Below are 27,860 nucleotides of genomic sequence, written 5' to 3'. Positions count from 1 at the left end.
CCGTTCGTCGGGACGGATCTTACGCGCGTCATGCCAGGAATGTCCCTCAGGGCCGGAGCGCCAACGGAGGGAGTGCGAGAGAGAAAGAGAGAGAGATAGATAGATAGAGAGAGAGAGAGAGAGAGAGAGAGAGAAGATCCGAGAAAAGAAACCGACAGAAGTGGTACACGCGTCCCAGGGTGGATTATGCAGCGATGAACGTTCACGCGGCTGCGACAGGTGCGCTCGAGCCGAGCGTGTTCATTCAGGAGAATGCGGCCGCGTAGCTCGCGCGAAACGGCCGGCTACGTTCCTCCCGCGACGTTTAATCTTCGTTCGCGCGGCGATGCCTCCTCGCAGCGGCCCGCTACGAGCGGCCAGGAACGCTAGAAATTGCAAAACGGAGCTGTGTTACGACACGTGCGAGTAATCGGATCGTTGCTAATAGTTTCCTCTCGCGACGCCACGACTAGTTTTTAATAATATCCGGGGAGACGTTCCTCGAGAGGGGTGGCAGTTTCCGAAGCGAGCTTTTAATATCGCGAAAAGCGGTGAAAAGCGGAGACGAGTTGTCGTTTCGAGATACCGCAAACAAGGGGGCGAGACGCGATTAAAAGCGGGAGTAACAATATCGTTGTTTTCGGTCAAGATTACGTACGGTCGTCTACGAGAGGTTCGCGACGCGATACGAATAACCACGCGTGTACATGACTCGTGTTAAAAAACCGGAGCGACACAAAGCGTCGCGTAATAAAGGAGCCGGAACAATAGCAGAAAAATAAGCTGACTCGTACTCCCGTTCCTTTAGTGGCTCTTTTATATTATCGTTACGTCTCTTTGCGCGCGCTACCGCTGCGGCCGCTCTCGAGTAGCGTAAGTCGAACGCGTGAATTCGAACGTTCGAAACCCTTCGAACGCCAATCGCGGGATTGAAAATAATGAAACGGACGCTGGGTGTCGCCTCTGTAAATCAACGTAACGCATCCCAAGGTGGATGCTGCTCTTAAATCAAACTGTCGGCGAACTTTAAAAATCCGTGGCCTTCCGTGGACGCGCGCGCGCGCGCTCGCGTGTGCGTTCTCACGGGACGAGAGAGCGAGCGTGCGACACATTTTCGTAGTTACCGGCGTTTTTGCCGCTCGGATACGCTCGCTCTCTTTCCCCGCTCCTCGTTCTTCGTTCGAGGCATATGTGCGATCCATGTGTGGCGTACCACGCATCATACACTTGACGCGCATAAATATCATTATCTCCAGCAGTCCGCGTAACTCGATTTCGAGGCGGATCGAACACCCACCGCCCCGCGGATTCCCGCTTCAGCCCTTTCGGCGGCCCTCTTTCTTCCTCTCGTCTCGCTGATACCCGCGTCTATCTCGTCGATCATCCCTCTCTCGTAGGCAGCGAGGACCTGCCGCTCGCACGCCCACTGGCGGTGCTTTTTAATTTCTCGCCACGGACGCGAGTCGCGGAAGACCGTCTCCTCGCGCTGGCGGTCGCAACGAGCAGCGTCGGTTAATGAAAATGCTCGGTCGATCGAGAAAAGAAACTACTCGGATCGTAGGGACTGAAGGATGAAAGGAACGCAGTGACCGTAAGGGTGCCGTGGTTGAATTCTCGCCAGGTTGATCGCGATAATCTAATCAACGAGTCCAGAAATCGTGTCGAAGGTATCGTGTCAGGGCCGAGCCACCTGGAGTGACCCACCTGACCCTCGGTGCATACGGTGACGCGAAGAGGACGCGCGACGATGACGAGGCGAGAGGGATGAACGCAGACAGCGAGAGATGGTCGAGAAGCAAGGGTGAAAGGTGGGGTAAGGGGTATCCAGCGTGGAGGAGAGGAGAGTAGACAGGAGAGGGTCAAAATCCCCTGGTCGTCTCCCGCGCACCCTAGGAATTCCTTGTTGCGCCGAGGATAGGGGTGCTGGGTAACCCCTTTCGTGGCTTTCGACCCCACCAACCGTCCGCGGGCCGTCCTGGTGGGGTGGCTGTAGGGATGCTGTCGTCATGGAGACCTATGCATCGGTGGGGATGAAGCATAGAGGGCCGACGGTGGCATTGATCGCTGCGCCCGTGGACCATCACAGTGTTGCCACGGATGTAGAAGGGGTGAATACAAACCCCTCACTCAGCTTACTCGCGCGCGGCCCTACCGCACACGCATTATGGACTTCGTATTCGTACGAAAGCACGCGTCCAAGTATGGACTTACGTGCTTATGCGCGCCTGGCGTGAATGATTCGCGTCGCGAGAGAGCTACGCGGCGTTATATCAGCCGGTATGCAGACGCCGCGCGGCTGTTTTCCTACGGTGCTCTTTCGCCGGGCAAAGATTTCGACCACCGGCTGGCAGAGATCATCGGGCGGTTCGACACGAGCCGACGCGCGTCCTCTCGTTGCGTACCATTCACCGATTGCCTCTCGACAGCCTTTGACCGACCGGGGGTGCGGGCACCAAGGGAGGCCGTTGCTTTATACATCGTGATTGCGTTTAAAGTAGAACGCGTCGACCGACTGTTCGGCCGCGATCGAAATTCAACCGAGAACATTTTCATCGCGCGTTAAGCTAACTTTCCCAACCCAACTTTCGCCTAGAATCGCGCGATCGAAAGACCGATCGTTTCGCCTCGGACGACGTTACGCTCCGCGTAGAAACGCTCCGTGAGTCGAACGGCGCGATAACGATAACCGGGTAACCGGATAAAGTAAAAAAAGGCGGCAACAGAGGGACAGTACAAATTCCAGATAAGTCGTAGTCATTTAACCGAGCAACGGAAGCTTTATCGCGATCGCGGCTGACATTATACCCGGATAAGGGAGGTTTTTAACACTGTCATAACCCCATTACGCGTGGCGCCACCCCTCGTTCGCCCCCCGTAGGAGGCACGGACAGGCACCGCGTCACCGTCGAGCGGTTTCGGAGAGATAAAGATACTAGGCGAAACGTCCCGTGATCTGACATTTCTAAGTTTATGCTTTTACAATCCCCGTGCATGATATATTACGCGGATCTCGCTAAACTTGATTGATGCTGTATCTCAAAAATACCGAACCAGCGGACCAGGGGGAGGGGAATATTTTTCAGATTCTATCACGCTAATGTACTGGATAGATAAAAGATAATTGCATCGTCATCAAAAAAAAAAAAAAAAGAGGGGAAATGTACGCATCGACGAGGGCACGCTTTCGATCGTCGAACATCGCGCCTGCTATTTATCGTTCGCTAATGAATTTTTTTAAGAACATCGCAGCCCCTGTACCCGATCCATCGAATATTCACACATCGACACAGGCGACTCCCGTTGATTTAATCTAATGCATCTACACAGGAGGTAATCCTATCGGAATTTCGGCGTTCCGCCCCGATCGTGCTATTCCGAAAATTCATCCGGCTATTCCATAAAACGATTTGCGCCTCATTTTCGTATCAGCCCGGCGTACGAGCAATGACAACAATTCCATCGCTTTTCGCCGGCACCGCTTTTTTCCCCGCCGATCTCCGAAACGTTTACACGGAAATACCGAACGACGACGATTCGTTTTAAATACGAACGCTCTCTTAATCGAACGCGGCGACGATAACCGTTTGTTCGAGGAACATCGAAAGACGGACCGCGCTCGTATCCCCGCGCCCTGTTGTTCCCTCTACGGTCGTACGTGAATTCTCTTTACGTTTCGAGCCACTACCGTCGACTACCGTTGCACGAGATACAACAATTGCCAACCGAATCGGCACGTAACACGCAAAGTCCGCTTTGAGGCACAGTCTCTGGGCACGCATCGACCGGCCGCGCGTATCAATAATAAATGCCACGCATCGTTCGATCGAAGGGCTCGACAATCGGCTCGGGGGCCACCGAAACTCTCGAGTTCTCGATTGGATTTACGCGAACCCGTGCGCGCGTGTACCCGGTGTCGACGACTTCATCGAGGCGAGAGCGTAACGGCCCGGTTGCGGCATCGGGTTTTGCTTTTGCTAATTAAAAAATTCCACGCGAACGTCCCTCCGATACATACAGCGCGCGCCTACCCTCTAATACAGTCTTCCCAAAGCGTATTTCATCCCCAGCGTGTATATCGTTGGAAAAACCTCTATCGTAGCCTTGTTCGTACGATATGCGTCTCTCGACTAGACGACGCAACGGGGGTAAGACGAGAATACGAGACAATTTGAGAGATCAGATATACCAGGGACGAAATCATGATTCGCAAAGGTGCGCGCGACGCCACGGACGATCGTTGGAAATATTTTTATTCCATCAGGCCGGGGTAAACGTATCGAAAGATGGATAAGCGAAACCCATCGACTAAGTAAACGATCCATGGCGGTGTACCTGTTCGCGTTCTTTCTCGTCGTGGAACGGTGGTCGCGTAAGGCAGTGGAAAGAGGGGAGGAGGAAAAGAAAAAAAGAGCGCGTTCAGAATGTCGAGCGCAATAAAGCGCTCGCTTAGGAGGCGCAGGCACGCGCGGAACGCTTTTCGAGTCGCTGCTAAGGGGATGCGTTTAGGGTGCAGCCGCGCGCGGCAGCGACGCGTAACGCATTCTTCGTCTCGGAGCGAGCCGAATGCACAGGGCACCGCGCGAGTGCCACGCGATGAGATGGACGCGCACCGGCCATCCGGAGCGAGCCTCGTCGCGGCTCTTCATTACGCGAACGTGGCACGACGGTGGCGCGATTTTTAATTTAGCCGGAGCAATTATCCGCCCGGCGGCTCTTCTCTTCTCGTGGTCGCGCGAGAGTTTTATCCTTATTTTGGCGATAATAACGGGCCACCAGCCTCGGCGGCACGTCAAGGAAATTAACCGCGGAATGCCGGCTAATATTTACGCGGTTTCCGCCACGGGAACACCAGGCCCGCAGTTTGTTGAACATTTTTTAATTAAATCCGTATCGGCAACAAGTTCGCGGCTCGCGTACTCCCGGGCCATCGGCTGTTCGATCTAACGAAATTCACGAGCAGCAGGAGGAAAGGGGCGCGCGCATTAACGGGGAAAGTAAAAAAATGTATTCGAGGCGCAGCTGGATAGCGTCGACCGCGTTGCTTTTCTTACTTACTCTTTCACCCCGTGAAAGGATGAAAGGGAGTAATTTCCAATCGAGACTCGGCTACACGGGCTGATGCTTCTGTTTTCTCTTTCCAATCCCCTGGCCTTTTTCAGTCGACGCTCTTCACCCTCTCTCGCTCGTTCCATCGTCGCGTCGAGCTACACCCGAGCAGAGTGGAAAGGGGTTGCGATGCGCGTTGAATGAACAGCGGTAAGTGTGCTGGATCGCATGAAAATTGATCGGCTAATATCGGACAACGAAACGACCAGACGTACATACGAGAACGAGCGGATAGCTTTCTGATCGCCGTTAATTTTTACCCGTGGCGATCTCATCTTTCGCGCCATAAACGCGTACGAAGGAATTGCCACCCCCGTGACGCGGCCCCGTTTCTTCTATCGCGGCGTCGTCGAGGCCCAGAGGCGTAATTGGAATTCCACCGATCCGATTGTTCGACGCGATCGGGCCTGTATCGCGAGCCCGGCAAACTCGACGCGATCAAAAGCCAGATTTCGAACAAGCGCGAATAATAACGGCGAAAACTTAATCCCGCGAAGTGATCTTCGGATAACCGGAACTTTTCCAGAAGTTCGTGTTAATTTCCGCGCGCAGAACGGGAAACTTTCCGAGCTGAGCACGGTTCGCTGCGGAATCAATTATGTGCAACAGTCGAACGGTACCCGCGCCACTACCGCCCCCCGCTTTCTCCCACGGTGAATAAACGATGGCGGACAGGCTATCCTTCGGATATTACTCTCCTCGATTGACGCATAGCCGAATATTTCTTTTCCACCGCCGCGCGTCAACTTGTCCGCCGTATTCAATTACAGCGAAAGCGATGAAACTTGTTCGAACCACCGCCGCGCTCGTACGAGTTATAATCTCGCGGAGCTGGATGTATAAGCGAATTAGATGTCTCGCGAGGTAGGCCAAGGATAGTCGCGATGTCACATCGTCACTCACGCCGCCGAGCAGGGAGTAACAAATTTCCCCGTGTGCTCTATCGGGTAACTAAGTTTCCTCCTCAACCCCTTCGCCACCTAGATTTGTCTGGCACCGACAACGGTGACAATACCGCAACAGGATCGTCTGCCATTGCGCGCGATTAAATCTCGAAGACCAAAAGCGATATCCGCGCCCCCCGTCCCTCGCTCGAGACGACGCCACCCACCGACAGGGACCCAGGGGTCGAGGCGAGAAACGAGCGTGGACGGTTACGCGGCTGGGCTGATGAATTTCCGTACGAATGAAACCGAGCGATAGGACGCGTAACCTGGAAAGAGTAACCAACGGAAACCCGTTTCGTGGCTTATCGATAGTTTGCGGACAACTAGTTTCGGGCACCGCGAGCAAAATAGTTCTCAAACTAGTTTAATATACATAACGAGGCATTAACGGTACGACTCGTCAACTATGCTCGCCATCACCCGCGTCATTTATTAACTATGCTATTCATCGAGTTACAAGTTGCACCTCTCGTTAATGGAATATCGCGTAACGGTTGCCGTCGCCTCTACCCGCGACGCCAGCGACCGGATAAGATCGCGCGCGCGCCATTTTGCGGGATTAAATATCGAAGAGTAAAGCCATCCTTTCATCCGGCGACGAGCGTGCCTCGTTCGTTTCGAGCCTGGGAGCGGACGGTGCGCGTGCGGACACGGAACTTCGTCGTATGGGGAAGGTCATTAAAAATATACGCGATGCCAAGCCGAGGTGCCGCGCGAAATCGAACCTTTAAACTTTCAACGGGAGACCGACGTTTAACGACTTTTATTCGATGTCGAAACTTATCGATTCTTCGAGGGACGAGACGGAGGGTTGGTCCACCGCGAGCACCCTTTTCTCGACGAACAATCGGTTTTGTTTGGCGAGCGTGCGACTCGGTTGGTTCGATGCGGCGCGAGTAGATCAGGTGCGCGGGTTAGATATCGAAAATCAGTGGTCCGGGGATGACACGGGGCGGTCTCGGCGGAGCCGCGCAACTAGTGGTAGACAACGAGCTTAAGAACTCTGGCATGGGACACGGTGGTTCTCTCTAAATGTCGTTACTTAAAGGGAGTACGATAAAGTTATCTCGATACACGCGTCTGCCACGCGCGCTATTTAATACCGCGGCGGCGGTGGCGGAGGAGGAGCAGGCCGCCCCGCGGTTTATCAGTGTTAGTGAGAAACTAGCCTGGCAATGGCGCATAGAACGATGATGATAGGTGCGCTGGTGGTGGTGCACTGTCAGTGGTGCAGGCCCATTGTTCGTCGGACACAAAACAGTCGGCGTACAAAGTGGCTGCTGCGTTCGCTGCGGCGAAGGCGAAGCCGAGGAGAGCCAGTGGGTGATGAGGGGGTGGGTCGAGGGTTGAGGGTGCCACGGTAGGTGGAGTTGGGGCTAAGAGAGAGAGAGAGAGAGAATCACAGCGGTATCAGAGAGTGGGTATTGTCTACAGAGCTAATCAAAACCAGCCCTTTCAACAGACCACTCTCTCCTCCTACCCGTTCCTCGCGACTTCACACACATGTGCACGCGTGTACGTATGGTAACGGTAGTGGGATCGTATTGGTGACCGGTTCTAGGTAAATAAGAGCCGACTCGGAGCTAAGTTTCTGCGCTAACGTGCGGGTGTGCGTACACGAAAGGGCTGGGGGGACGATGGTGGTGGTGGTGGAACGGTCGGAATATTTCCACCGCTGAAGCTTACCTTTTTCGTGAGCGTGTAATTTCATGGTCGACAAGCTTGCAAGGGATGAAAGGGTGAAAGGATGAAGGTCTCGGCGACTACAATGTCTTAAGAGATACAAAGCTACCGATGAAACTAGATGCTGCCGGAGATCTCATAATTATTACGCGAGATACCGTTACCCATTTGGCCTGCTAAATCGAGTACGTTTCGCTGAATGTTTGATTAAAAGCGGTAGATTCGCAGCGTAACGAAGATTCATATTTGATTACAACGCGACGCTATTATGCGGCATGCGCCAGCTACGCTCTCGTAAAGCTACGCCCGCGTAGTTGCTCGCGAGAAGAACGCGATACGACAGATGAGAAAGAGAGATAATGTTTCTAATTTCCGAAACGAACCGTGGCGGCTACGGCGGAACGTTTAGCCGAGACGTCGACCGTGTGTCTTTCACACCCTCCGTTCATCACCCCACTCTGCCGCTCGTAAATTAAATCACAGTGCATGCGCGACGACTCTATTATTCTTTTCGAAATCACCCCACTCCGTAAACTTTCGGAAGGGGGCCAAGGTGAACGAAGACGAACAGTGGAAGAAAGGAAAAAAAAATGGGAGAGGGAGCCACGAAAGAGCGAGCGGGGTGTACATTTCATAAAGTTAGATGTGCCATTCGTATTTGCCAAGGGTGGTGGTAGCGGCGGTGGTGGCGATGTCGGTGGTGGCGATGGTGGTGGTGGTGGCAGTGGCTGCCGACTAGGCGGTGGGGGTTGTATCTCTAACTCGAGCGCCTATAACATCCATATCTATATCCCATGTACCGGGTGTCCAATAAATCTATTACCCGGTCCCAGGGGGTTGGAACCGGTGGCCGTGCCATACAAACAAATACACGCATCGCCGGGAACACGTACGTGACTACCGGTGTATAGACTGCATGAGGGATTGCTCCGATGCGCGTCTATCTCCGTTATGACTTCCAGCCGAGCGCCACGAAAGGCGATCGCCGCGCCGTTTCCTTCTCTCTTCTCTTTTCCTTTTTTCTACCAGGCGACCCTGTCTACGCCGCTGCCTACCTCTCCTTTATACCTTCATCTTTCTTCCGTAGTTCCGCGAACGACAGCCCACACGGTGTTTACCCCACGGTGCAGGCTGCGCTCTCTCCTGAGCGGTATCTATATTCGTTTTTCCGAGACCTTCGGGGACCGCGCGCCGTTTGCTTCTCCTGGTACCCCCTGGCTGTCATCCTCTTTTCTGATCGTCTCGCGGTAGACGCCAACGTGTTCTGGCTCCTCCCGATTTGCGCGCGCGTCGCCCGCCGGTTCACCGATGGGACCGTCGCGGGGTTCGCTCGCCAGGCTGGCAAGCGAGGTTGCCGGAAAAAAAGAGGAGACCACTTTCCGAGCAATTGTCATGGACAAAAAAGCCGGCTGAACGTCGAAACGACGGGAACTGGAAGCGTTAACCGTCGACGGATGGACACGACGAACGGTTGGTCGGACGGACGGAGGCGCGGCGTAGACAAACGATACCCAAGCGAAGCCGGTGGCTGAGACCGACTAGAAAACGAGCGGGGTGCTCTCTCTCTCTCTCTCTCTCTCTCTCTTTGCAGCTGGGTTGAAACGAGGAAGAAAAAAAGAGGAGCGTAGGGAGGCGGAGGCTAGGCGGAAAACGGTGAGGAGCAACGAGCAGCGCGGGGGTGGCCGGAGGGGGAGTAGGAGGGCACGGTAATACGCGAGACGGAAACGGGCGGGAAAAAGGCAGTGCCTAGCGGAGAATAAAACCAGAGAAATTGTCATTGTGCTGAAGAGGTCCGGGCATATAACAATGACAGCGGCTGACGCAGCATCCCGCAGCTACAGATCATCCCTGGATATTAAAAAGTCGGCCTACCGCGCGACTCTTCCCTCCCTTTTCTCTCCGCTTCTTTTTTCCCTCTCTCTCTCTCCCGCGTATTCACCACCCATTCGTCTTTTCCTCCTCCGTTTCTTTCTTTCCTCCCTTTTTCGTTTCCGCGTTTCTCGCCCCTTCCAGCGGTATCTGGGAATGCGTAACCGATACCGAGGCCCGATAAAGACACGCGGTGGGTGGCGGCGATGGCGGCGGTGGCGGCGGCGGCGGCGACGACGACGACGACGACGGCGGTGGTGGTTCCAACCCCCGTGACTGGCTCTCCTTGTCCTTTCCTCTTGCGAAAACAATGGACAAGTACTCGCGATTTCGTGTCATCGACTCTCCCTCTATCGGCAGGAATTGTCCTTGCATCGCGAGGAGGTACTTGGGGTTATCGAGGCGGCCGGTATCCTGCTGGCGTTCCCGGGTTTTCTGGCCGGGCGGTTCGGGAAGAAAGGGGTCAGGTTGAGCGGTTCCGGATGACTTCGACGAGAACGGATACGTCAATGCGAGCAGTGATGGGGGGTGGGCAGAGAGGCGGGGGAGGGGGGTGACGATTGCACGGGAGGGTAGTATTGACATTCCTGTGGCATGGAATGGTTAGAATGGAGCGGCAGCTTCATGGACGATCTTGCCCGGTCGGAATAACGCCTGCCTTTGTACCACGGAATCGCGGGGAGAATCGAAGGAGGTAGGCACGAATTAACGAAGATTTACCGTCGAGCAAAAGTATTATTGGGTGGGAACTACCAAAGGGTGGCTATTCGCGACGCGGATCATCACATTTTCTCCCTCGATTCCGTCAGTTATTAGTGCCTACCAGCCAAGTGGATTATCGGCCGTTTTATGACGTGCGCCACGTCAGAGATACGAAACGATGACGCTGGGAGCCGGAGATTTAAAAAGAGATCCTCTCAAATTAGCGGACCTATTATAAATGGTATAAAAAAGTGAGCACCTGCCGATGGAAATTTCGAATTCTGTTAATGTCACGCTGTCGATACCGCCGTCCCTTACTTTCGCGACGGGGACTCGCGTTCCTATCGAATGGAAATCGAGACCGCCCGTTCGGGAGAAATGAAATATTTCCATTAGATTCGCAACGATAATCCATCGAGCGTGCGTGCGTGCACCGCGAGCGATCGCTGTGACGCAGAGATTCATCGGGACACTCTTCTCATCAACTATTCAGGAACGCGTCGAAGCTAATGCCGATCCGACTAGTGCACGCGACTGGTAACGACGGCCATTAGCGATCATCCGTCGCCCCGACAAAAATCTGATAGCCCTACCGTGGTCTCCGTTTCTTACGGCTTGCTACGGACGGAAGAATAATCCGGGGTCCGAACGAAGCGGAATCGTTAGGATCTCACGGAATTCAACGAGCGCGAGACGCGCGTGTCTGCCCTATTATACGCGTGGTACATCTACACGCGCGCCTATCGTCGAACAGTGCGAATCGAGGCCCGGTAGAATCACGAGTCGGAAGATGAATAATGGCCTGCCTTATCGCGGTGTTTCGTGACGAACAAACGAAAACCTAAACGCGTCGTGTCTAGCTCTATCGCAATGGAGCATTGAGTGGCGTCGAAAATTCGGCGCGCAAGAGTCCTAGTGGCGGGCACTCGACGGGGAGGGTAACACATTGCATCGCGATGGGCGTCCGTTGTTCCTAGCCTAGCCATGGTGTGCGTATACAGGATCATGCAAATGTGACGCGTATGTGATACTCGTGTGGCCCATGACGTCTAGTGTCCTGCCGATGACGTTTACTGCAACCACGCCCTGTCCGTGCTCGTCCGACGTCCATCCTGGACAGGCATCGACCTCCTTAATTACCAAGGATTCCGCTAACGATCCGACCAATTACATATCTTTCCAGTCGATGTCACGCGACGCGTTACTCCGTCGCTCTTTACCGTGACGCAGTGTTGTTTAACATTCTGCCCAATATGTTTCGAAACACGTTTATCTGTGCGCAAATCTGCCCATTGTACGGGAAAAATACCATCGAACATCCGAACGGTACGCGACGCCATTGTACCCGTGGACGAATGGCCGGAATTTTAGCGAACGATAAATTTCTTTCGATCGGTAAATAGGTCATTGTTGCCAGAGTGAATTCCATAATGATGTGGAGCGGGAATTTCGAGCACGATTTAGCAATAGCCGCGGTAACCACCGTACGCTGGCCCAGAGATGCGTTATAGTTGTGCGCGCCGAGGCGACGTATTTTTCATCGCGACTACGCCGCAAATGCACCAGGAGCCGCCCTAACGCCGCCGTCTTCCACGCGAAATTATGTCTTTCCGATAATCGTCGCAATCCCGCGTTCTTTCCCGCATCCCCGCGAGATAATTTAATAAATCGCGCCGCCATCGGAAGCGTCGCGAGATCCGAGCGTGCCGACCGCGTCTACGACGAGGACTGCATCCTTGCGCTCCAACAACGGTGTTTTCCGTGCGGGAAAAAAAAAGAAGCGCGACGCGAAAACGACTACGACGGGGAGACGATCGTTCGCCGCGCTATTCCACGCGAGTGGCAGAAAAGCGAGTAAATTGTTTTATTCGGCTGGTACTCGCCGTTGGGCAGTAAATTCGTACCCACCGACCGACATCGAGAAGTCGAACACGACAATGACATTCGATGGCAGTTTCGAGCACGACATCGAAATATCTGGTAGGCCGCAGTGGCCAGAGTATGTATCTACTCGGGTACGGAAATGTCCAGCGAGATAGCCACTCGTAACGAACAATGGCCGATTCTGGTTTCGCCAAAGTCGAGCGTCCCTCCCGTGTATACAGGAGGAATCGCTCTCTTTCCTCGTCTCTCTCTCTCTCTCTCTCTCTCTCTCTCTCTCTCTCTTTTACCACCCCAACCCCAATTGTTGCCGGTACCGAATACCGCCATAATACACGATATCGCTACTTCTGCCAAGTGAGCGACTTCCGTCTTCCTTTTCGTCGTGCACGACAATGGGACGCAAATTTAAGAGTGTCTGCGAGGAACCCGCGCACACGCTTGTCTTCGAAGAGGCGGGTGGGGTGCGTTTTCGTGAATAGACACATCCCTATCGAACGACGATTTTCGTTCTTTGACGTTCCGTTTATTTCTGCACGGACGAGGCTGGCAAATAATCGGACGCGCGCCGCTGCGAATTTACCCGATGAAGTCCCAACGTCATTCGACTTACCGCGAGTAACGCGCATCTCCTAAGATCGAGCCTTCAAAGATCCCTCTCGCCGAAGAGATTTCATTTCCTAAGCGTAAACGAGACGCGTCTGACTACTCTCGCAAGTTTCTTCTCTCCGATCGGACGAGACAATCGGAGATGTTTCGTCGGTCTTTCTCTTCGCTGAGAGACCGCCGGATTACGCGGTTTCATGAGAACTTATGTAAGAGATCGGATGAACGTATCGCGGTAATCTCTGCCATTTCTCGTGATGCTGGCCAGCGGACGATCGCAATGGATCTTGGTGTTCCCTTGGAACGTAAAGGGGCTCGCAGGCTGGTAGCGGTTCGTCGATGAAACCAGCCAAGACGAAAGAGCGGGGACACGCCGGGTCGGTGGATCGAGGAAGAAACCTGCGGGGAGAGGAGAAACGATGTGTCAGAATCAAATGCTGTTAGAAACACAATTGATTATGATTTATGGCCAAGGAACGTTCGCATCGACGGTTTCGTTGTGGCTTGCGATTCGGAAAATTTAATTTACCGGAGAAAATCCGAGCGTGACCGTCGCCGATAGTTGGTGGACGGAAATTCGTTGGGACCCCTGTTTCTGACCTCGTCGGTGGTATTCGTTTCGAGGCGATTACTTCTGCGAGGGAACGATCTTAACGAATGTCTCTCGAACGGATGTAAAAATTCAGCCGTTAAATTAAGACGATCGTGTACAGTCAATTATGCGTACATTTGCAGGCGTTTAACTGATCATCGTTAGACAGGAAATACAGAGAGATTCGTGGATTTTTTTCGTCGAAACTCGTAAAGCTTTGCTGGTGGTCGAGGCAGAAATTGCGCAACGAAGCCGTCAATATTTCGCCGCCATTGGTGCGGTAGCTGGGTCGGTCTTATTCAATATTAAGGAACTGACCGCGCCAAGCGGTGGACAATGCGTCTCACTATCGCAGCTGTCGACCTGGACGAGCACGCCAATTGATACCCCGAAGGACTCGCGAATAGTTCCCTTGTGACGCGAGATGCCTTTCCCTTCCCATGGACATCCTGTTGAATTAATTCCACTAGCCTAAAGACGACCTACATTCTACACGTGCTTCGTTCCCTTCGCGCATTATACGCGCGACGTCCAATTTTTCACGCTATCCGTTCTTTTTCTCTTCTTTACTCGCGACTGATGAGAGAGCCTAGGCGGAATCGCGTCGCGTTGATCGATTAACCGCGATCGAAAGAGCGGATTAGAGATATGGCGTTTAATAATCCGCAGGCGGAGCGGAATATTAACACGCGAGTTGCGAGAACGCTTTAATTGAAGGCGGGCTAGGTGCGTGAAATTGGCGAATCGATCATTAAACGCCCAAGCCGTTAAATTAACCGCCATCTACTCAGTCGCTAATAAAGTGGTCATTCTGCCGCCCCATCGAGACCCGTTGTGCGGCCACGTTAGAACGTGTGGTTGTAGGTTAGTTAGTGGACGTCGCAGCCGCCTTCGGGAACGCTCTCGCCCCGTTACTGAAACGAAACTAACTCGATATCCCGGAGATAATCCTTGCGGCCGCGTAACAAGAACAACGATCGATTAAGCGGAATAAAATTATCCAACTTCTTAACCACCGAGGGATTGTTTCGTTACGACGAACTTTACGATCGAATCAGTTACCGCCAACGAGGCCAACGAGCGTCTCTTAAAACCTGCACGACCCGCTAGGGTAGGCGTTAAGGTAAGCAACCACTTTCGAGAACAACGAAATTGATGTAGCCGGATCGTGGGCACGGTCTGAGAGGGGGAGTCGGCAAAGATACGACAATACGGACGAGCGAAGAGTTCGAGAAGTTTTCCAGGTTGCTGGAAGCGATTAAACAGCCCCGTAAGGTAACGCAGCGCGGCTCGTTAGGTAGGGCTCGCCCCTAAGTGATCTCGTATAACACGGGATTTTATGGAGAGTGCATCGGCAGGGTCTCTTTGCATGCATTCCGTGGGAGGCTCTGAGAGTGGCTGCGCCATCGAAATGACGATTATCGTCCATCTTGGCGAGATGTGGCCGCGGCTGTTTCCGCAGGTATACCCGCCGATACCGCGTTTCTCATCCGGCGCTCTCGAATTTCCCTGCAAGATTCACGCCGCCCCCCGGAACCGTTCTTCGTACGCCGCGTGCCATCAAACATTCATCGGAACCGGTGACCTCCGGCTGTCCGATTCATTATGAAATCGCTATTTTCATAGCGACGCCTCGGCCCACGCGCCGCCCTTATCACTATGCCACGATACGAGGGACGCTTTGCAATTTTGATCGGAATCACTGGGAACCATCAACAGGTATACGTGATTAACACGCGGCGATCTTGAGACGATGCTAACCGGTCTGATTGAGTCTGTAATATTAAACGCAATCCAACTTCCCAGACTAGCTGGCTAACGACGAGCATACCGAAGTAAACGGGCCACGGAAGGCCCGTTCGACGCTGAACTTGGACGATCTTCTTGAGATCTCGTCGTTGTCATCCACGGTACCGTACATGTTGACCAATTACTAGTTAATACTATAAAATTCATCTAGTTTCGAACGGTTGCCTGAACTTTGACGAGATCGTTAATTCCCGATGCGATCCGACGTTACCTGCGCGTCGTCGCTACCCCTCCCGGAGGGAACCGTTTCTTTTATTTCGTGGTAAGTCTCGTCTGCTCTCGGACTAATTTACCCCGTCGAACTTTATTGCCGTCGATTTATGCCGACCGTAGGGACGCCATCCCGTTGGCGGATGTCGGGCTCGAAATTTGTTTGCCTTGTTTTATGGCGGGACCAGGTTGCATCGACTGTCTTATTGGATTCTGACACGACGCCGGTGCCGGGAGAGACGCGCGCGTAGGCGAAAGACAAAACACACCGTCTCTTGTACACACATGACAGTTACGCGAGCTTGTGCCGCGGAGGAAGAAGGAAACCACCGCGTGGACTCGCGTGGAAGCGAGGAGGACGAAGAACGATTCGATCATTTTCGAATGGTTGCAATTTCGAAACGGTGTAACTATGTAAAAACGAAAGTTTGGGTCGCGGGTTGTTCGCGAACCACCTAGGAGAACGCCTCGTGTCCGTGGAAGAGAAAAGACGATCTGGGGACGGGAGGAGGGGGTCGAAGATGAGGGGGTGTGTAAGAGCAGTACTGTGTAAAAGGAAGGCAAGGTAAGACGGGGTGTGGCGGGGTGGAGGTGCGCAGGACGAATAGCAAGCAGTGTCTCGTGGGAGTGTGCACCAGGTGCCGGGTTAACCCCTGCGGCTTAGATGTCTTTAGGCGGCGCGTTACCCTGTCGTTTCGTAACCAGAAGGTGGTAACCAATCGGTTCGTAAGGTCTGGGATGCGGACGGGGACGGAGTGACAAGAAAACAAGGCGGAATACCGTCTAGACGCGCGAGAGAACGTTTTCTACGTGACCGGGGAAGTCATTCTTCTTCGCGGTATCTATAGAGAGAGAGAGAGAGAAAGAGAGAGGGTGATCCTACGCTGTTTTAAACGATACACTGTAAATTTCTATCCACCGTGGCATCCGGTGCAACGTTTATGGATGACTTAACGCGCGAGAAGATTTATTAGGCCGAGCGCAGGGCTGCTCGATGCGCTTAGAACCGGTAATCGTTTCGCGGTTCGAAAGTATCGCGCAATAAAACTGCGAGCCGGTCCCGATGAATTCTTCAGCGGGAACCGCCATTCCCGCGGTCGTTAAGCTCTCGCGTCGTGCTCCCGCGTGACCCTTGAGAAAGCCGGATAAAATGACGCTTCCGGACATTAAACGAAACGAATGCAACGAGGGTGAAAGGTAAACGGCAACTGGTTGCGGCGACGTGGACGGAATTTTAACCGAACCCCACCCCCCCCCTCCTGCCCCTGCCCCAAATCGTTTATTACACGACTGACTTCTTTAAGGCCGGTGAATTTTGCTTTCGAGCATGAAGTCGGTTATTTTATTTACGCGACTGATATACCTCCCCCGGTGTTCTAATTGATATTCTCTAATGGAACGGGCTTCCCCGCTGGATGTGCTTAATAACATGCACATTTCGCAAGATGGAGGACGCGGCGGCTTAAGGCGGCGAAGACGAGGGCGAAGAAGGGAAGAGAACTCGGAAAGATGATGCGGTGGTATGGAGGACGGAAAAGAAACATGCTCGAGAAAATGCATTTTCGTTGGCAAGTTCGAAGGAAGGGAGCGGTAGAGAGACAGAGGGGGGAGGGGACCACCTCCCACCTCGGAGAGGTACCGCAACGGCGTACTGCGGCGTGTGCAGTACGTTAGGCCGCAAAAAAGGAGCAAGAAAGGCGCATGCATCGAGGCCGTGCGATAGGTAAGTAAAATAATAAAATACAAGCAACCTCGGTTGTACCGCGTCGATACGACGGGACCAATGAGAATCTGGGAAAGCCCGTGACGTCGTTGGACGCACGCCCGTTGCTAGGAGGGTCGTAGGTGGAGCTTGGAAGAGCGACGCCCCAGGAGGACAGGTGGAAAACGCAGGTGAAACGCGAGATTCCTACGGGTCGACGCCGAATTCGTGACGTGTACGGTGCACCCTTTTCGCCTCCGTCTCCCGGCTTTTTCGAACCAGACCCCCCCTCTACCCCACCGGCCCCTTTGTCCCGGAGCACCACCGCCCCTTTCGCCGAGAAGGCCGCAGGCACACGCAAATGTCTCCCCCGAAAATGGACGATATTAATCCTTAAATGCGTCACCGTTCCACGCAAATGATCGAAACCCGCATTTTTTCCCATTCTCCGCCTTTTTTTTTTTTTCGCTGCTTTGAATCAGCTGACACGAACGACGAACCATCGAGTCAACGAAGGGGATTCTAGATTACAGCGTAATTTCGGAGGATTTTAAATAACGAGAAGTTCGCGTACGTACACTTCCGTTCGCCATGGAACGGTAGAAATATCGATGCTCTCGCTGTCGTTCTCTTTTTAATTGCAAAAAAAAAAGTGTGCGTCGCCTCGACGAAGCGATCTGAAATTTCGACGGAACAAGGCCATCGCGTAGAGGGGCTGCGGGCATAAAGCTCCCTCCTCTCTGGAGCAAAGGTCAAGATACATCCTCGAGACCTTTCTCTGTCCAACGACAGACGTCTCGAGTATTCCACGTACGAGCCAAGAATATGGAGGCACGTAGATACGTATTTCGCCGAAGAAATACTTTTTGGTACTCCTCCCATATCCTCCTCGAGCGAGCGGAGAACGGAGAGGGGGGAGCAGGAAGGTGAACCGAAAGACAGAAGGGGGGGAGAAAGGCGATAGAAGAAGTTGGCCGTGGGTTGGTACCCAGACAGGTTGGATACCTGCGTGGAAGTAGCCTCGCGCGCGTGTGTTACGTTCGCGGTCGTAATCCCGACACAGCGGCCGCGTGTGTGTCCGGAACGTATGGGCGTACCTCGAAAGACGCCTGCAACTTTCATGCGGTGAGACGCCTGGAAGATGGCTGCCGGGTAACAGCCAGCCGCGAATAAACTGGTAAATGCTTTCGTTCGACGCTCGAAGGTACAAGGAGAGGCCCGCAGAAATCCATTTTCGATTTGTTCCCGAGTGCTGCTTCTGAGCCGAGCGAAATTTCTTCTCCAGCCAGCAATGACGCCTGGACTGATCTCCTCTCCGCCGCCCGGTAATGCCTCTTCCGGGGAGGAGAGAACGCTGGCCCCCTTTTTCCGTATGGAACGCTCTCGTACGCCTCGTACCTCCGCCTTATACTGTATCCGCGGGCGTCGAATATATTTTCTATTTCGCTGGCTCATCTTTTAGTAAAATTCTTGATACACGTTCGAATACGTTTTCCGTTACCGATGCGAAATTTATCGCGTATCGTTCCAGCCGATAACGGCTGGTGAATATTTAATGTAGCAATTAATCGTAGACGACGGTAGGTGGTTCGCCGTCTGAGGTGCTCGGCGACGAAAATCGTATTAAGATCCCCGCGATAAGTCGAGGATCAATAAAGCACGTACGCGCATTCTTTTCGGATTAAAAGTCGCGCTCTTGTCTATCGAAAATTGAATCTTTCCCCGCGGAGTGCCGAACGACCAGGCACGAAAACAGATTAAGAGGCTTCGTGGAAGGCTGGTTTACGAAAATTGATCCGCGTCGAGACGATACGGGGAATCGTAGAAATTTAGCCTAGACCGCTCTCGGGTAGGAAAACTGATTCGCGCGAATACACGTTTAGTATTTATTTTCTCCAATAAATTCGAGAAGTTGGACACTTTAATCCGCGGGAACTTCGAAGTGCCTGTCAGTTAGGCTCGCGTACTTATTACTACTTAAGCGTTTTAATGGACAAGTTATTATTCTGATATATTGGCTTTTAAGCCTCGCAGCATCTCGGCCGAGCACACCGTGATCCTCTCCCCGCGCGTCGCGGGCAAATTATTTGTCAACCTTCTTTAGCTCGCTGCTAATTGATTAGCAGGAGAACGCGCGATCCTCGAGAGGCACCGCGCGGATGTCTATGCGAACGTCGTTACAGGGCTTACGACACGTAAGACGTTGTTTCCGGTCCAACGAACGAGTCCATCGCGCGAGACATCTCCCGAAAATCTTTACGTCGTGTACAGAAACCACGGTGCGTTATCGAAGGGGGTTGGACAGGGGCTACGGCGCAGGTTGAGCGAGACGCAGGAAACGGGAGATGTAAAGTTCACTTCGGATCGTGTCACTTACCCGGACGACTCTTATCCCGGAAGGAGGACGGATCACACGCGATTTCGTTCTCTTTCAACGATGCCCGTGGCGGGAGGAGGAAGGAGAGGCGGGTTCAGGGACAGAAAATGGGCTTTGTGCGGGACTCGCAAATGGCGAGAGAGCGAAAAAGAAATAATTTCAAATGGAGCCCGCATGCGATATACACGCGTCCGAGTATTCTTCAGCCCGACGTGTACACGCGTACAACACACCCCGGCGGCCGACGTCGTCGCTTCTGTCCCTCTTTTTCAGGGTTCGCCGCGAAGCACCGTTTTGCATTAAATCGCCGCTACGTGTGTAATCGCGAACCAAGGGCGACGGGGGGTGAAACGAAAAAAGAAAAGAGAAGGAAAAGAAAAAAAAGGAAGAAGGGGGAAAGGCTCGCAGGAGTTTTAACGTGCGCCACGCTGCGAAGAGACGCCACCCCTGCCTCTATCATGGGGGCTCGATGATGGTTTACGAATGAAGACTTCAAAATGCGCGGACAATGCGCGACGACTTTGTGTCTCTCCGCTCCTCTCTCAAAGAATCGCGCGCCAGTTAAGAGGGTGTTTACGTATATTCGTTTCCAACCCCCCTCTCACCCTGCCATTTGATCGCGCACGGTGCCGTCCTTTGGGTTACGCGCGCGTTACGAGCCCGGAAGGTGCGCGGTCGAGGCTGGTCGCGCGGGAGATTTTAATTTTAATTACCGTGCGGTGGGATACGGCCGCGATTAAATCAATAGCGGTGTTTGGATGTGATATTGATCATACGGGTGTTGGGAAAATAACGAAGTTATTTCCGCGACTCGGCTGCGGTATTGTTCGAGCGGGATTCGTTCGCTCCGATCTAACGCGCGACGAAGCGAGCGCCCACGCTTCGTTTTACAATTTAACGATAAAACGCGGAATAAGAAAAACACTTCTGCTTCAAAATTGTACTTTTAACGAGCGTTAAGTTCCTATAAATTCGGAACGTGCGCGAAAGCGTTATCTCACATCGCGGTGACACGAAATGTCGTGGGTGACACGCGGGGGAAAAATGAAACACCGGCACATACGAACAGTCGATATATAAATAAGGAGTTGAGAGATCGGACGATCGCACGTGGTCGCGAGATGGTGAACGCGCTGACGCATCGAAGATACGAAAGACGCGGTCGGCTGCGATGCGACCATTCAAATTCCAAAGCGAAAAATGTCTCGCGTCGGGACTCGTCTTTTCGTAATGCCTGGTCTGATATGCATCTACGTGCCTGCCAAGGGCAGAGCCGCCCCGGCTTATTAATATTAAACAGCGCCACTTTTCCGAACACGGCCGTGGTATTGTCGATCGAGCCAGGCCGCGTTTAACGCCGGCACCGGGGACTTAACTTACGCCGGCACACGGAGGACACTTTTAAATAGCGGAACAAGCAATCCACGAGTGAAGGGATTGTTCCCCGATCCCGATGGATACTTCATCCCCTTCTTGCACACGGTCGAACCTCGGCCCCCTCGTTGTGTGCCCCTGCTGGCTACCAAATTTTTATCGGCAGAAGCCACCGGCATCAAAGAGTTCGAACGCGGCGCAAGTATCCCTCCGCTGTAGACGCGTTCTCCATTAAAGACCTTGGCTCTCGCGGAACGCGTCCTCGCGTTTGTCTTTGAGAACGTTTCTTTGAAAACGATCATTTCGCGTCTCGACTCGAACAAAGCCGTCCTCGTGGGGGGGAACGGCAACAAAATCCAGATTGCAAAAGTGGTTGCTCGTTCTCTCGATTCGCCCCACCGATCGTTACGCAGCGGTGGTGGTTCCTACCCCAGCGAAGTATTAATTACTCGCGAGTGCATTAAGGAACGTTCTTTTTAACGGTTTACCAACGATTGATCGCGACAATTATCGATGCGGCGGACTTATTGGCACGATTTCTTTTACCATCCGGATCCCAGGTGCATCCTTTAGACCAAGGAGAGAGGCACACCGTCGTGGTTATCGGGAGGGAGAGGGACGATCGGAACGGATAAGAAAGGGACGGCGAACCGGAGGAACGTTCCTCGAGAGGCGCAGGGAGAAAGAGAGAGAGGAACGTTCGAGGCGGTTCGGAAGGGGCGAGACGCGGGTAACGCGTGCGAGAGAGAAGAGACAATGAACGAGAGGGAGTTATCTGTAATGGAATAAGTTGGCAACAATGGCGCATTGTTTGCCGGGACGTTCGCATCGTCGCTGTTGACGGACATTATCGCCGGACGTTGCGTTTCCGGCACACAGGAACGTCCTCGTCCCCGTCAGAAGACGTGTCAGCCCCGGCGTGATTCGCGGCGGAATGTATGCCACGCGAGCTACTCCGCTGGCAGAAAGCCACCCATTCAAATTCGCGACCGCCTATCGAACTATTGCGGGCCGCGAATAGAAACGCGGCCGCAGCCGTGGCGACGCGCCGCAACCGCGTTTCGTCCGCCGACACCTACCTGTCGTTCGATTTCTCCTTACTCTCCGCAGCGCGATCCACCAGTAACGATCACGCCCTCCGGCAGGGAACCCAGTTTACCACGGCGACGAACGATACCAATCCGCGCCAAGGGGAACCAACCACCGCCACCTACTTCGCCGTTAAGCCGGTTTAACCGTCGTCGCGGGAGTTTTCACTCGCTCGGAGGAAATAGTTCGTGCACGGTCCAAGGATCGTCGCGACGATACCGCGATTCGAAATCGTTCACGGGTAACAACCGCCTAAGGGGAACGCGGCTGTGTTTCGGGGGCTGGTTCATCCCTTAACGCGGGTAATACCACAAACAGACGGGCCGCGGATTAAGACGGCAACCCCTTTTGCCTTGCAATCTTTACTTAACAGCGTGCCTTCTGCGCGCTGCGGCTAAAACACCCCCTTTTAAACACCGCTCGAGCCAATCGCGGGATTTGCTTCGGGTCTTACCTGCGCTTACCGAACCGCTTCTCGAGTAACCCGCGTACGCGACGAGTCACGATTACCAGGGTGTCCCCTCGTCCTTCATTTCTATTAATCTCGCCGACCGTGCTCCTGTCCTCGCTAATTTTTATTCCCAGAATGAAATCGCCCGTTTTCCGGCGTAATTATTTATTTTCCGTGGAAAACGGGGATGTAGCTCGAGATAACCGATAACAGAGGAACAAAAGTCGGCTACCGCGAGCCCCGAGAGATTATCTTAAAGACCGCACACGCGACCACGGTGACGCGTACGGTTCCACTTGTCGACCCAAATGGAGAACGGGGAACCCCGCCTCGTATCGCGTTCAACTCGCTACCCTCCCTTTTGTCTCGTCCCTTCGTCGCGGCGGATAAGTAGAAATGAATGGTGAAATTACACTCGCGAAGCAATCCCGCAACCTGTGCTCGATGCACCGCGAGCGCATCGGAAGGACGCGAACGGGGACTCTGCTCGCGGGGGGTGGATGCTGCGAGAAGATGTCCGGACGGAATACCGCGGTGGTCCCTGGATCGGGTTGTGTAGGCGCAAAGCGGATTACCGGAGAAGTTAAAAGTATTAAAATCACGACGTATTTCAAGTTGGCGCTGGTGGAGCCGCGTTCTCGAAAACACGGGCGACAGAGAAGGACGAAAGGGGAGACGGGGGAGAGGAAGCAGAGAAACGACGAGGGCGAGGCCGGAAGGCGAGGAACGCGAAACACTGGAGTGGTATGAAGCGCGGAGGAAAAGGACAGAGACCAAAGAGACCGAAAAAAAAGATGAGAAGGGGGAAGGAGGGGCCGGTAGAGTAGGGGAGAGGAAGGAGTACGAGAAACAGAGAGCAGAGGAAAAAGGAGAGGAGTGTATAAGTGCTCCGGCTGCAGAGACGAGAGATGAAAGGCGTAGCGCGCTCGAGGACACAGATACATTTGTCAGGGAGGATACTAAAAAATAATGAAAAAAAGGAAGTAAAGGACGGATGGTAGGGGGATGGAAGAGGGTGTAACTCGCCAGTCCTCCGGAATTTTCCGTTCTCTGGAGAAATCTTTCCGTTTCGCATGCCACGTTAGCTTAGAAAATTGATACAACCGCGACAATGATCACCGTTCGCTATTGGTTATTTACGGAAGGATCTCCGTTTCTCTAACGCGTCTGCTGCATCCCGATTAAAATGAAAATTATACATCGCCTCCGTGTATCCGTATCCGTCGTTCCCCCGATATTTTTCGCGGGGATTTTTTTCCTTCTCGCGCGCGTTATCCCCGGCTAGATGCAACCAGAAATGTTTGCACCGAAAGTGTAGATAACGCGCAAGCGTTTGCATCTACAACGTTTAGATACAATTTTCAGTCCATCCGACGGAGGAGAATTAAAGAACAGAGGATTATTCCTCCAGGGGTGCAAAAAGAGGAGAAGGAGGGGACGCCGGAGGGTGGTTGCAGAAGAACGGGGTGGAATTAAGCATCTCGCCTGAAGAGACTTCAAGTCACTTCAGCATCGTTCCCTTCCCTTCACGGGTACGACAAGGATTAAAATCTGCCTGCTATAGCGTCCCGCCCACCCTCGCTCTTCCAATATTAAACGGATGTTTCGATACCGTTGGTGCCGATCGGTCGATTCTTTTAAATTTTTCGTCCCCAAGATACCTCGTCGTTTCTTCGTGCCAATGCAAACTGTTTACGATCGCGATTACCGTGGAGCCCGGTCGATTCGCGTAGCCAAAGATACGGGAGCCGAAGTGAAACGAACGTGGCACGCTGTAGACACTGTTTCGAAAACGAAACGCGCGTGACGTCTTGCGCGTTCGTATTAACAGTAGGATGTCACCGACAGCCGTGACAACCCAGGAAACGTCTATATCAGGATCGACGCGAGAGCTGCTGATTACATGCAATTCGCGCACTGCCGTCACAACGTCAAGATAGCGTGATCGCATTACAACAACCCTCGAGCGATCCTATCATCCCCGGTTACAAGCGTGGTTAGCCCCGATTAGGGAAAGGATCGATGTTATCTAGGACGGTAAGGTTTCAACGAGCCCGCAAATGAATACAAATACAAGGGCCCACCGACGTTGACCATAAAACGGCCGTCGACTAAACGAATCGAAATATTTTACCGCGGAGAGCGGGCCCGTCTCTCCGCCACGTTTCCCAGTAGGTCGATGGAAGATCGAGAAACCAATACCATTTGGGGTTCCTGCATAAGGTTCCTACGCACGAAGACGCGAGAGGTCAAAGCGCGACAGACGAGTTATGTGGTTGTAGTTCTGGGGTGGATGTGCCATGGGATCACCATAAGGTGGGATATTTCGTGCGGTTGTATCCGTGGGGGGCGGGCGCATAGGGGCGCTCGTTTCCCCGCGGGAATTTCGGGATCACCCGTTATACCCGTTGATACTGGTCGGGCCGACGAACGACTGGAAAATAATTTTCAGTTCTCGCTCTCATGGGGAAAATGACCAAAGACGCTCCTCTTTTGGTTTCGTAAACCGTATCCGGCGGCCCTATTTTCGCGTCTCGCCCAGGAATTTCGAGGCCGATAATTGGAACGACATTATCGAGCACCCGCCGCCATCTCGTCGCTACGTATTAATTATCCATCGACCTGGACGCGAATAAATTTTCCGAACGAATCGATTGCACGGCCAACGATGACCGTCTAAAAGTTTATCCAATTTTCTGCCCCGCGCTACCATCGACGGGCAGGGTACTATAAATTTCCGCGAGATGAGAAGACGAAATTGAAACTCCTGGGAAAGAGGAAACGATGGGAAGGAAGAAAGGATTTGAGGAATATCCCGAAGGAGCCGAACGAGATTTCTCCGTCCAGGAACCGTATATTTCTGGTCCCCGTATACCTGTCTGCTTATGACGATTTCGAGTGGCAATCCTGCATTAATATTTCACCGGCTGGCCTTGGATCTTTTAACCGTATTAGTAGTTCAATCGACGGGAGAAACGCGTACGGAGGACCTCCGAAGGTGGCGATGGAAGGGCGTCGAGGTCTTCTTACGTTCTTACGTAGATCTCGCGTGGAAATCGAACGATATCGAATCACGAAAGGTACGTTTTTGAAAACACAGAAGTACATACGGCGCGACTAAACGTTTATAGGCACTTAGGGCAACTTTTCCTCGCGCAACGCTATATGAATAAGTGATAAAGCGGTAGGAGGACGAGGTAGAGGGGTCGTAGTATAAATTCCAGAAGGTTGTCCTTTCCTGGTTCTCCCAGGGGTGCAGCACACCCTCTAACCGCCAGCATAAGGGTTATATTTGATAGATACGGCCGGGCTAAGTGCTTATCGTATTTCGTTTAGATGCCACTATACTTAAAGCTACGATCTTTGTGGACGCTCCTTAAAAGCATCCAGTTTAAAGGTGCATGCCGAAGAATCGCCTCGAATTGGGTGGATGCCAGGGCAAAATTTTCGCTAAGTGAAAATATATTAGGAACGAGCGTTCGCCGCGAGCGTCGCGCTAAATTATCAAACTTTTTCTCGGCTAAAGAGGCGAAAAAAATACCGAGCTTTCCCAAGGAGGCTTGGCAAATTTCTGCCATCGTCGAGTGGCGCAAACGTAACGGCTCGTTAAAAATCCCACGAATGAAAGACCAGACCCCGCCACGACGCATCTCATCGAACTCGAACGCGCTGTTCTTCGAAATTTCCCTCGAACACGTTTCGCGAATTCACGCGCAAGTCTGCGCAACATTTTACACGGCACACGTGTGCGTAGAACCCTCCGCTCAAAAATTGCGCTGCAAAATGTCCGTATTACGGTGTGACCAGGTGTTAGCCGCAAATCTGTGGGGGATTTCGGTTTGACGTTCGCGGCGCGAGAGCCAAACACGGAACAGGCACCATAGAATGGAACGAGCCGCAGACGAAGAGACCGAGGGGGGGATAAAGAAACGAGAGTAGGCTTACCCGGCTGTTCGAGATCGAAGCCGCCTTATACTATGCCTTTTCGATGGTCGTACGAACGCCTTAAGGGATAAGGCCTCTCTCCGTTCGCCTCCTCTTTCATTCGCGCTTTCGTTCCTTTCGAAGGAACAGTTCCAAGGGTAAGAGAGGGTGGTGGCACAGGAGGGGTACGCGAGGTACGTTAGTTTCGAGTCCTCCTTACGGCCCACTGGGGGCTGCATTAAAATGCCTCGAATTGTTTACTGCTTACCCGCGCGAGCAGCTAGCTGTAATATCCGCTGTAAACTACCCTTGGATAAAACTCACCCCCTCCCCCCGCTGCCTCTTTCGCTCTTTCTTCTTCTTCTTCTTCCTCGGCTTCGTCTCCTTCAGCCAAGCCTTCCATCCGCGGAATTATTTATAAAATTACACTGGCTCCTTGTACGAATGCAGGACGAAACTTTGTCTATAAAGAGCGTCGTTCTTTTCGCCGTTGGATTCGCTCGGTTCCCCAGTTTTTCACCGTTTTTATCCGCGGCCGCGGCAGGAACGTGGCCGAGGGAAGACGGTGGAGACGCGTCGATTATGGCGGCCCGGGGAAGTTATTTTGGCAACGGTCCCGCGGAAACAACGAGTTCGCTCCTTCGAGTGCTATTTTCTTCGTTAATCGAACCGGAAGGAGCGGGACCGGAGTAATTGCGGAACGGGTCGTGACCGAGTTCGCGTATAAATGGCACCGCGGGATGGAACCGACGACGACTGGAGTTTATTGGGTAACGTATTGACGAAACGGCCTACGACCGGGACTACGATCGAAACGAGCGACGATCGAAGAGACAGAAAGAGGATCCACTTCCATTCTGCGAGGCAGATAACGGGGCGAACGTTATCGAGGATGCAATGGGCGGTGGCATAAAGAGCCGAAGATTCGTCGGCGTGGGCTAACCGGTTCTTTTTTTTCTTTTTTTTTTCCCTTCCCTTCTTCGTCGTTCCCCCACTCCGTTCGTATCCGAACACAGAGAGGAGTCGCATTTACGCCGGAAATACCGGGAAATAATGCGTTACGTTGATTTCTTTGTTCGGTGTACCTTGGTGCACCTATAGAACGGGGTAGATCGATACTTGTTCATTCCACGCATGTAAACAGCGAGCCGCGTTTTCCAACGGGCCAACGGCCGTTTTGTTAAACTCGAGCCCGAACTTTTGTCGTAAACTATACGCTTTATGCGCGGATAGAGAGAAAGCGCGGCACGCACATCTGTACGGGACGATTAGGCGGCGCAGAGTGAAAAGAGGGAACGAGAGAAGGTGGAGCGGCGGGTAACGGAGGGAAAAAGAGGATCGGAACGGGACGCGACCGGGAGGGAACGGGACACCGTGCGGCAGGGTGAAAGAGAGAAAGGGTACGGAGGTAGGGGAAAGAGGAAACGGAGGGTGTGCCGGGGGTTGGTTTCAATTAGGAGGCAGTAACTCTCCCAGGCATTGTTCATTTCACTCTAGATTTGTATTCCCCGTTTGTTTGTTCCCTTTGCATTTGCGTTAACCTGAGCAAAAGCGAGCCG

At 53.1% G+C, this 27,860-nt stretch overlaps 1 long non-coding RNA gene across 2 annotated transcripts in view; it reads right to left on the bottom strand.

The window, feature by feature from the left end:
- Window positions 1–27,860, bottom strand: part of LOC143432643 (uncharacterized) — a 100,302-nt gene that overhangs the window by 20,720 nt on the left and 51,722 nt on the right. Inside the window, exon 4 of one of the 2 annotated variants that reach the window (XR_013103053.1) lies at window positions 8,188–8,485. The exons of the other annotated variant lie outside the window; for it this stretch is intronic. This is a non-coding gene — a long non-coding RNA (uncharacterized LOC143432643). Of the gene's footprint in view, window positions 1–8,187; window positions 8,486–27,860 lie in introns of those variants that run through there. 2 annotated transcript variants of the gene reach the window in all.

The sequence above is a fragment of the Xylocopa sonorina genome, chromosome 1, assembly GCF_050948175.1.
Source record: "Xylocopa sonorina isolate GNS202 chromosome 1, iyXylSono1_principal, whole genome shotgun sequence".
Taxonomy (NCBI): Eukaryota; Metazoa; Arthropoda; class Insecta; order Hymenoptera; family Apidae; genus Xylocopa; species Xylocopa sonorina.
Note: the sequence above shows the minus strand (reverse complement) of the source record. Positions and strands in the feature narration are given on the sequence as shown.